Source organism: Humulus lupulus, chromosome 9 (assembly GCF_963169125.1).
Source record: "Humulus lupulus chromosome 9, drHumLupu1.1, whole genome shotgun sequence".
Classification (NCBI taxonomy): Eukaryota; Viridiplantae; Streptophyta; class Magnoliopsida; order Rosales; family Cannabaceae; genus Humulus; species Humulus lupulus.
This window is the reverse complement of record NC_084801.1, coordinates 8,287,790-8,297,947: the sequence shown is the minus strand read 5'-3', so window position 1 is coordinate 8,297,947 and position 10,158 is coordinate 8,287,790.

Below are 10,158 nucleotides of genomic sequence, written 5' to 3'. Positions count from 1 at the left end.
TTGGATTGTTTATCATGAGCATTATTGTGATTATTGTTTTGATTGTTGTGGAATATAATGCTCATATTTGATTGTTTTTTTAACAGGATACACAAACAATAACATCAAGCTCCATCAATTATGTTAAGTATAATATTATTGTTTCAATGGAAATAGTAAAACAAAGTGAAAATATAAATAAAAAGATACAAATAGCATGATGATTGATTAAATAAAATTATAATTCTATTGCAAAAATACAAATAAATATAGAAAGAAGTAGATGAAGAGAAAGATATGAAATACAACTCTATGACAATATAGATACAAATAAACTAGAAGAAGTAGAACAAAAGATGTAAATAGAGATTACAAATCTATAGCAAAAGATACAAGCAAATGTATAAAGAAGATGAAACAAGAGAAGTAGAAGAAATAAGATAAAAAAAAAATAAGAACAAAGAAGAAAGCACTCTATCACTCACACAGCCAAAGTGAAGAGCATTGGAGATCACCAACTTGAACAAGGTTTATGACCTTTGTCCAAAAAATTATTTCCTTATATCTCAAGCACTAATGGAATTCTCACAAATGGAAATAGCTATCAAGAATAAATAAGCATCTTTGATGCATTTCTAGCCAAGTGTTACAAGTGAGCAATATGCTCATATTTTTATAGAGTTTTGAGACACTATTTGAATTTTAAATTCCACCAACCCATTGGTTGTTACAAATGTTTAATTGGATGTTTATGAAATTAAAATGAAGATTTGGGAGTTTGTATGGATGTTAGAACCATTCAAATTAGAATTGGTTGTCAGTACCCCAGCCCGGAGCCGCTGACTAAGGACACTTGTGGCCTCTACCACCAGGCTGTTTCAGCCATTCCAACTTTGCATTTTCTAAAACGCCTCAAATCATTTCCCACATGATTTTGTAACTTTCATACACATTATGAAAGTTAAAATCACATATCTAACAACCATATCACTTATAACTTTGTGAAATTCAAACTCAAATGTGTAACATACAATCTACACATTATTTTGTAATACTTAAGAATTACAAATTTGTAACTGGTTTTGTAACTCAAAAATATGTTACACACTATTCAAATTGTAACTCTCGTATATTTTATGTTACAATATATGACAAACACTTTGTCACATTATCTAATCTAAGACATTATATTTACTATAAGACAATCCTAATAAAATTTCTCAAATATTTCAAGCTCCAAAAACAAAATAAATTACAAAACACATGGTAAAAAATAAAAAATAAAAATTATAAGAGATCTCACTCCCATGGAAGAGTATAATCAAGTTTCTCATCCATTATTTTGTTGTCAACAATACGGACAAATTCTCAATGGTCATGTTTGGCTAAGCTTATTTTATGCTAATTGTGGCTTCTAGGATTAAAAAAATACTTTTGAGAGTGTTTGGATAAAAAAATAAAAATCAATTTTTTTTAATTTAAAAGGTTTTTCTAGAGGAGCTACTATTCCTAACTTTTTGAAAGGACTTTTTGAGAAGTTGTTTTTTAAATTAGAATAATTTTATTATTCCTAATTTACCTATAAAATATATTTTTAATTAATAACCAAACACTTAAAAAATAATTTTTCATTAAAAAAATATATTTGCATAATAGCTATTCAAACTAAAAAAATAAGCTAAAACTTCCACTTATCTTATGATAAAGCTAAAGCTTTGCCAAATGAAGCCAATATATGATATGAAAAATACTTAATTAATAATAAAAATAAGACAATCCGAATAAAAAGCACTTAATACTTTACTAACTAATAATTAATAAAAATAATAATTCTTATGCTAAATTTATAGCAAAAAATTTATATTTTTAAATATTAAAATTAATGCACAACACAATTTTACTTATGCCAAATTTATAACATAAAAATTTATTAATTTGAGTTCGTCTCATTTAAGATTATAGGAATAATCTCTTAATTACAATCATTTTGTTTAAATGAACACATTTTGATTCTAATTATGATGATGTTGTTAATTACTTGGGGTAATTTTGGAAAAATTAGGCTGAATTTGGAATTATTGTTGAACTCAGTAAATTTGGTTGACTAAGCGGCCTACATACCCTGGTTGAGGGATCAAGCCACTTTTAGTCATGAATGGATATTTCTGGATAAACAGTGGAAGAATTTTGGTAAATGATCATTCATAGGAATTCATGGTATTTTTAAAATTTTATGAAATTCTAGTAGATGATCATATCATGAAATTATTTGTTGTTTCAAAAGTTAGGAAAAAATCCAAAGTAAATGACCTTTTTATGGAATTTTGAGATTTGTGTTTGATGTTTGAAGAATTTGGTAATTTGGGGTATTTGTGACTGTACTTAGCTTTAGCAACTAAGTTGTCTATGTATCTTTTAAAGGAATCAAGTCAAACATAGTTCAAATATTTTATATCTTCGAAAACTTTATGAAGAATTAACTTGCTTTGATATTTTGAGGTGAATGACTTCGCTTTGGATTTTTGCTGAGGTGAATGACCTTATTGAGAGATTTTGATAGTTTGTGACTACTGTAACGCCCTACTAATCCAGGACCATTACACCGTGTGTTAAAAATAATGCTTAACCCGTTAAGCGAGACATTTGGACTTAAAAGTGTAATTAAGGTTAAATGACAGTTTAGGTATTAAAAGTTTTTGGTCAATAAGTTGAACTTTTCATTAAAAAAAGGTTGAATAGTTACAAGGGACCCTGAAAGTTTCTAAATAAAATACAAGTTTATCAAAATTACAGACTTAGCTGACCTAAGCGACAAATTTTAACTAATGACTCTTGCTCCTCAAAATATCTCGACCATGGCGGGCGAGTAGGATGAGAATGTACACACTGCCCCTACAACTCTCTAACTCATGGCTGGTCCAGTTTTCCTTTGCCCTTACTTGCACCACGAAGCACCTGTGAGGCAAGGTTATCTCGGAGGCTAGGGCTCGGTCCAGAAGTCTTTACTTACTCGTTTTGATGAGATTCTATATTATGGTTGTGACTAGGTTATCGCTAGGAGCTCAGAATCAAGATCGTGCTCGAGGGTCGTTTATTTGTAACCTGTGCTTGGACCAAAGGTAAGAAAACTGCACCCAATATGTGATGCATGTGATTATGGCATGACCTGAATGTTGAATATGGAATTGATCAGAGCTTGAGTCTCTGTAAATGTGCATGATTATGCTTGCGATCATTGATTAAGCATGCTAAATGCTTTGTATCTGGATATTTGACATATGTTATATGCCTACTTGCATTATCATATCGAGAAAAGCTTGACTTATTAGTCAAAGATGGCAATAACGCACTGAGCGCTGGTCGTTATGGTTATGCTTAACCTTGAGCGCATCATACGCTTGACCGACCTATTGGTCAAGGAAAACTCAGCGGCAGACATGCTGGATCAGCTCCAAAGCTGGTTATATAGAGGATAGGGAAATTGGGCCTAGGGTGACTTATTAATCTCATATCCTAGCATTGACTTATTCGTCAAGAGCAGCAATAGCGCTGAACGCTGGTCATTTTGGTTAGGCGAACCAGAAGTGTCAAGTACGCTTATATAGAGGATAGGGCTAAGAGACCCGGGGTGACTTATTAGTCACATATCCTAGCATTGGCTTATTAGTCAAGAACGACCTTAGCACGTTGAGTGCTGGCCAACGTCAGGTACGCTTATACAGAGGGTATGGCTAAGATACCTGAGGTAACTTAATAGTCACATATCCTAGCATTGACTTATTAGTCAAAAATGACCTTAGTACGTGAGTGCTGGTCGGCGCCAGGTACGCTTATATAGAGGATATGGCTAAGAGAACTGAGGTGACTTAATAGTCACATATCCTAGCATTGACTTAATAGTCAAGGACGACATTAGCATGATGAGTGTTGGTCATAAGGCACTGACTTATTAGTCAAGGACGGCAGTAACACATTGAATGCTGGTCGTAAGGCATTGACTTATTAGTCAAGCAGGGCAATAGCACGCTAAGCGCTGGTCCATATGATCTAGCCTAACCAAGAATGCATCATACGCTTGACCGATCTATTGGTTGAAGACAACTGTAACGCCCTGGGTAGCCAAGACCGTTACACTGTGTGTTTATAAAGGTGCAAGACTTGCTAACCAAGTCATTTAATTAGAAACATGTCACTGAAACTATAATTGAATTAGGGTTAAAAGATTTTGGTCATAAAAGATACATTCATTTAAATAAACATTTCGTACATGGGATCCCAAAAGAAATTGAGTTTAAAGGACAGTGTACAAAATTCTAGGGTATATACAACTACCGGCCACTCTAAGGGCAAAATAGACATTTAAGGTTCTCCTGTTCCTGTCCATCCATCGACCGTGGCGGCCGAGTAGTTGACTATGTACATTCCGCCTCTAGAGCTCTCCAAATCAGGGCTGGTCAAGCTTACCCTTGCCTTTACCTGCACCATGTAGCACCCGTGAGCCAAGGCCTAGCAAGAAAATCATAACATCACAGTATGATCAACGACAACAATCAGATAACTCATAAAGCATAACCATATACTCAGCAATCCACAACATTCACATAATCAGGCATTCAGCATACCAAAATCATCAAATCAACATCAATAACAAAGTCATTTAACAATCAGGGTCGACGCCCTTAGGTCGCACCCTCTGTTTACCCCACTGACTCTGGTCAGCTTAAACCGAACTAAGTGAATATTAAACTGTCCTCAGCTACCAGTGGCTGAGCTGCGCCCTGTGCACCAATATTAACTCCAGCACTCTTAGGCCGTTTGTTTCATATTCACATGGCATAATACCATCATACAATAATGCATACAAGTATAGGGAACCCTTAGTCCCATCATAAACTCACAACCGGGTGCAGTTTTCTCACCTTTAATTCCAAGCGTTCTGATTATGAAGAATAACCCTTGAGCACGATCCATTTCCCGAGCCCTAGCGTACACCTAGTTGTTGGTTTTTATTGATCAAATCAGAGATTATGCGCAGCGGAACAACAATCAAATTGTAAGATTAATCCCATAAGATTTCTAGATCTACTTCTTCACACTCATATATATATTGAATCAAGGACAAGAATACAAAAATTACCCCAGGTTCTTCCTTGTTGCTATCTTTTCGAATGGCTAAATCCTTGAGATTTCACACCAAGATCTTCCAAAATGTTCCCAGGCACACAAAGAACGAGTGTGGACTCGCTATACAAATAATAGACAATAAACTATTTATCAGATGTTCCCAACACATGAGATCTGATAGAGTTTGGACCTAGGTTTTGTGAAGAACAATGACCTTTGTTTTTGTCACTGTTCTCTTTTCTCTGAGAGAATCCTAGATATTTTTCTATCCCTGAAAACATACGTTCTGTGAAAACTGATATCCAATATATTAAAATATTTGTTATTTTAAACAAATTCAAAATAACTGATCAGTTATCAGATTTTTGTTTAAATAATAATATTTTAATCATATTAAAATATCTCATTATTTATTTAATATTTAAATAACTAAAATTGTGGAATCAAGAGACTAAGTCCATCTCTTATGCGTGTAGCACAGTGCCTGAGCACTGTGCCACACGTGTACCACATGCATGTGCATGCATGTGATTTTTCCCAATTTCTATTATTATTTAAATACAAAAAATCCCAAAAATAAATTAATTCAAAATTAATTATATTTTTGCTAAATAAAATTATTAATTAATTCTTAATTAGTTAATTACACATAATTAAACAATAATTATGTTTGATATATAGAAAAATATTTTACTTATCACATAAGTCCTTTTTGCCCATTTTGTATTTGCCTTTGACAGTGATTGTTTGAGCCATTTCGGGGACCATGGACCTATAACATTAAGCTCCAATAAATTGAAACTAAATAATTAAACTCTTTAATTATAATAGATAATTTATTAATTCTGATATTACTCCACTATAAATTCAGAATTGCATTCTTTATGTTATAGATATACTTTTACAGAAATCTTTTTCTTAAGTCGTCCATTGATATAACCATCTTACAATAGTTCAACCCTCTAATTAATTAGTTCATAAATTAGAATGGGAGAATTACCATTTAACCTTTCTAATTTACTTCTTATTCCTTAAGTATCATTAATTCAGGAGTGAATAATTAATCTATAATTTAATTATAGATTTGAGCTCAAAATCATTCAGTTCCAGAATTAACCCTTAAGGAAACTAATATACGATCCGTTAGGAAAGATTAGATTCCGTATTGTTGATATATGTTCCCAGCCATCCATGATATTAAATCTCCAAAACAAAAGTCATTAGCCTCATTCTTTGAAGAGACCTTAACGAATGAATCAAAAGATTTAATAAACATGAACAGGAGTTCATGAACACTCAGGATTTAGGTTGATCTATAAATGATCATCAGTTATGATATGAATTACAAGTCTTTATTATTAAATGGTTTTTGGATAAAGACTTTAATTCATATCGGTCCATGTCATATATAATCATATTATATAAAACATCTTTACCGAGATGTCTTACCACATCAATAATCCGAATATAGATTATTTGTATCATTATGATACTCAGTAAACCGTACTTACAACTCCAATTAAAGAATCCCATAACTTTAATTTGTTGTTGTTGACTGTTTTTATTCATTCATGTGATCTTAATTCTCTCGTACTAATACAAGATCACATCCTCAATAATGAATATGGAATTTTTATGATATTTACAAAATTATTCAAACAATAATTTAACAATCTAAATATAACAATAATAATTAAACCATTGTATTTATTTATTCACAGAAAAAACAAATGTCTTTACATGCTTTTAGGACACACTCCTAACAATCTCCCACTTGTACTTAAAGCAAGTGAGGCATTTCTCTCAATCCCATATTACGTACATGACCCTCGAATTGCTTTGCTGGAAGCGTCTTCGTGAACCGGTCTGCGAGGTTGTGTTCTGATGCAATTTTCAGAATGGTCACATCTCCTCTATGTATGATTTCTCTGACTAAGTGGTATTTGCACTCTATATGCTTTCCCCTCTTGTGGCTTCTTGGTTCTTTAGAATTGGCCACTGCTCCACTGTTGTCACAGTAAAGAACAAGTGGTTTCTCCACTTCTGGAATCACTTCCAGATCTGTGTAGAACTTTTTCAGCCAAACTGCTTCCTTAGCTGCTTCATAAGCTGCTATGTATTCAGCTTCCATGGTTGAATCAGCTATACTGGATTGCTTAATGCTTCTCTAGACAACTGCTCCACCACCAAGAGTGAATACTGACCCAGAAGTAGACTTTCTACTATCCTTGTCAGATTGAAAATCTGAGTCAGTGTATCCAGTAGGTTCGAGGTCACTACCCGAATATACTAGCATATAGTCTCTCGTTCTCCTGAGATACTTGAGAATATGTTTCACCGCAATCTAGTGTTCCAAACCTGGATTTGATTGATAACGACTGACAATCCCTACTGCATAACATATGTCAGGTCTAGTACATAACATTGCATACATTAGGCTCCCTACAGCTGATGCATAGGGGTACTTTTTCATGTCCTCTTGCTCTTGTAGTGTCTTTGGACACTGATCTTTGTAAAGAGATATTCCATGTCTGGTCGGCAATTGACCCTTTTTGGAATTCTCCATAGAGAATCTTTCAAGCACTTTATCAATATAATTTGCTTGTGAAAGTGCTAGGAGCTTGTTCTTTCTATCTCTTAGAATTTTAATGCCTAGAACATAGCTCGCATCTCCCAAATCTTTCATTTGGAATTTGTCAGCCAACCATTTCTTTACATTTGATAATGTCTCTACATCATTCCCAATGAGTGGGATATTATCAACGTAAAGAACTAAGAAAACCACAATTTTTCCTTTGATGTATTTATAAACACATGCTTCGTCAACATTTTGTTCGAAACCATATGTTTTAATAGTTTCATCAAATGTTAAGTTCCAAGATCTTGATGCTTGTTTTAATCCATATATGGATTTCAAAAATTTGCATACCTTTTTATCTTGATCCTTCTTTATAAACCCTTCTGGTTGTTCCATATAAATGGTTTCATCAAGATGGCCATTCAGAAAAGCTGTCTTGACGTCCATTTGCCATATCTCATAATTATAAATGGCAGCTATGGATAAGAGTATGCGAATGGACTTAAGCATGGCCACAGGAGAAAATGTTTCTTCATAGTCCACACCCTCTCTCTGTGTGTAGCCTTTGGCCACAAGCCTTGCTTTATAGGTTCCTACCTTTCCATCTGCACCTCATTTCTTCTTGTAGATCCATTTGCATCCAATGGCATCAACATTGTCAGGCAGATCTACAAGTTCCCAGAGTGAATTGGAATACATTGATTCCATTTCTTGATTCATGGCTTCTTTCCATTTATCAACATCAGGGTCTTCCATTGCTTCTTTAAAAGTCAATGGATCGTCCTTTTCAGTATCTGATACAAGAACGTGTGCCTCATGTTCGTAGCGAATAGGTTGTCTCACAATCCTCCCACTACGACGTTGCACTGTTTTTTCCTTTTCAGGAAATGTGGTTTCTTTGGTTGTTTTATCATTAACTTATGAAGAGGATGGATATGAAATATTATCTGTCATTAGTTCCTCTAAAACTACTTTGCTCCGAGGTTTAAAATCATTCATATAGTCGTGTTCTAAAAAGGTTGCATTTGTCGAAACAAACACCTTTTGATCACTTGGGCTATAGAAATATCCACCTCTTGTTTCTGGAGCATAGCCCACGAATATACACACTTCAGACCTAGAATCCAGTTTTCCAGGTTTAGGTCTTAGCACATGAGTAGGACAACCCCAAATACAGAAATGTCGTAAACTAGGTTTACTTCCATTCCATAGTTCCAGAGGTGTCTTTGTCACAGCTTTGGACGGAACTACATTCAAAATGTAGTTAGCCGTTTGTAGTGCATATCCCCAAAACGATAAGGGAAGTGAAGAGTAGCTTAACATAGACCTGACCATGTCCAACAGAGTCCGGTTTCTTCTCTCTGAAACTCCGTTTTGTTGTGGCGTTCCAGGTGCTGTGAGTTGGGATAGAATTCCATGCTCCAGCAAGAAATCTTTGAATTCAGAATCCAAATATTCACCACCACGATCAGATCGAAGTGTTTTTAAAGATTTACCTAATTTCTTCTCAGCTAAAGCTTTGAAGTCTTTAAACCTTTCAAAAGTTTTTGCTTCTTAAGCATTAGGTACACATGACCGTATCTAGAATAGTCGTCAGTAAATGTGACAAAATATTCATAACCACCTTGAGCTTGAATGTTAATTGGACCACATACATCACTATGTATTAGCTCTAGAGGTTCTTTGGCTCTATATCCCTTCGAAGTGAAAGGTTGTTTAGTCAATTTTCCTTCTAAACAGGATTCACAAACCGGTAGGGTTCCAACTGTTAGTTCCCTTAGAGGTCCATCTTTAGTTAACCGGTTTATCCTATCTAGACTGATATGACCTAATCTTAAGTGCCATAGATACGTGTCATTTTCTTTAGAAACCTTTTGTCTTTTGTTACTTTGCGGAACAGCTACTTTAAACAATTCAGAATTATTGAGCGATTTTTCTATTGGATTAAGCATGTACAGTCCATCCTTTTGTTTTGCATGACAAATATTGTTCCCATTCCTTGAAATAAAAATCATATTATTATTAAAAGAAATGTTAAAATTTTGTTCATGTAACAAAGATAAAGAAATAATGTTTCTAGTAATTTCAGGAATAAACATCACATTATTCAAAACTAGAAAATTGTTCTTAAAATTTAAACGGACTGTTCCACATGCTTTGGCTGAAACAAGCGCTCCACTTCCCACTCTCATAGTCATCTCTCCTTGCTCCAACTGCTTTGTGGACTCAAGCATCTGCAAACAAGAACAAACATGGTTAGTGGAACCAGAATCAACTATCCATGATAATTTATCTTGTTCCACCATACAAGCTTCGAGTACAAGTAAATCTGATTTACCTTTCTTTTTCTCTTTTAGCTCGGCGAGATACTTTGGACAGTTTCTCTTCCAATGACCATCGACATTACAATGGAAACATTTTCCTTTGGGTGCCTTTTGTTTGGGGTCATTGTTCTTTTTGTTCTCGGGCGCCTTGGA